This window comes from Cetorhinus maximus, chromosome 16 (genome assembly GCF_964194155.1).
Source record: "Cetorhinus maximus chromosome 16, sCetMax3.hap1.1, whole genome shotgun sequence".
In the NCBI taxonomy this organism is placed as follows: Eukaryota; Metazoa; Chordata; class Chondrichthyes; order Lamniformes; family Cetorhinidae; genus Cetorhinus; species Cetorhinus maximus.
The window spans coordinates 12552793-12554216 of NC_135894.1; the positions used below are offsets into that span (position 1 = coordinate 12552793).

The 1424-nt window shown below is 55.4% G+C and overlaps 1 non-coding gene across 1 annotated transcript; it reads left to right on the forward strand.

Annotated features, from left to right (window-relative positions):
• The first annotated feature begins 453 nt into the window (after positions 1-453).
• trnad-guc (transfer RNA aspartic acid (anticodon GUC)) lies at positions 454-525 on the forward strand. Its single transcript has one exon. It is a non-coding gene; the product is annotated as a tRNA-Asp (tRNA).
• The last annotated feature ends 899 nt before the right edge of the window (positions 526-1424 follow it).

Here is a 1424-nt window from a genome sequence, read left to right on the forward strand (position 1 = left end):
ACTATTTTGTTTGCACTTCAGTCCCACGCTCCTGATCTACGGACACCCGGTGCGGAAGGGGGTCGGGAAGGAGGAGGACCTCCTCGTGAACCTGCTCCTGGGCCTGGCCAAGTTGGCCATCAACAGGTACAGGCAGCGGGCGATCGACGGGGGAGTCCCGCCCGATTGTTTGTCCCTCTTCCGCGGCTACGTTCGCGGCCGGATGTCCCTGGAAAGGGAGCACGCGGTGTCTGCCGGCACCATCGAGGCCTTCCGTGCCCGGTGGGCACCGCGGGGACTGGGGTGTTTTGTTGACCCCTTTAATCACATCTTAGTTTGATGTTTGTAAGGTTCCTTTAAAGTTTTTTCCTTGATTTTACAGCTGACCTGACTTAGGGGCTGTGCTTGATTTCTCCCTTGTTTTGTTAATTTAGTTTATTGTTTTGACTCAAAAGAGTTACATCTTCTTAACACTCCTCGGTAGTATAGTGGTTAGTATCCCCGCCTGTCACGTGGGAGACCGGGGTTCAATTCCCCGCCGGGGAGGTGAAAGAATCCAATTTAAAACTTTACACTTTGTGACTCTGCTCATTACTTTCGGTGTAGAATTACTGTCCATTTTTAACGAGGTGTCAGTTGTGGCTCAGTTCATAGCACCCTCGCCTTTGAATCAGAAGGTTGTGGGTTCATGTCCCACTCCTGGAAACCAAGAACTGTGAATGTACTCGAAAGAGTTACATCTTCTTAACCTTCCTAACCCTGCTGCTGCATCTTGGTGCTCCCTGGCCATCCATAGCAGAGGTGGAGGCAGCCTGCTGACTGCTACGCCCTGTCTGTGATGACTTTGGCGGGCGTCCACTGGAGGGTTGAGCCCTGGGGACCCGAGCCTGCTTTTGAGGTCCTGCTGTGTGGCAGTGGCACCCTCCTCAGCCTGTGGAGCTGGAGCTGCTGCGGTCACAGGAAGGGTGGATTCGGATGGACCGGACACTTCCGGAGTCACCTGGGCGGATGGCCCCGGAATGTGCATCTGTTGAACCTCCTCCCTCTGGGTGCCCAAGGGCACCTGGCTGACTCCTTGAGGAGAAGAGGAAGCTGGAGTGAGATCGGGCTGCCCTGCACCCCTCTCACATTGACGCTGTTGGAGGCCAACTATAGCATCAGCAATGGAGTTCAGCCCACACAGCAGTGCAGGACTGATGTCCCGGACCAAGGTCACCATGGCAACCGCCATCCACCAGTGTTGACCTCAGTGCATTGGCATGCCGGCACTATCACCTCAGCCTGAAGGCAGACAGACTCCTCCATTGTGACTTGCCGTCTGAGGAATGCAGCGGACATCCCTTCCTGATGTTCCCGAGCTTGCCTTTCCAGCACCTGAGGTCTGACCGAGTCCAGAGGCTCCTCAGCTGACCCGGACTCAACAGATTTCAGGCCTCCAGAAGCCC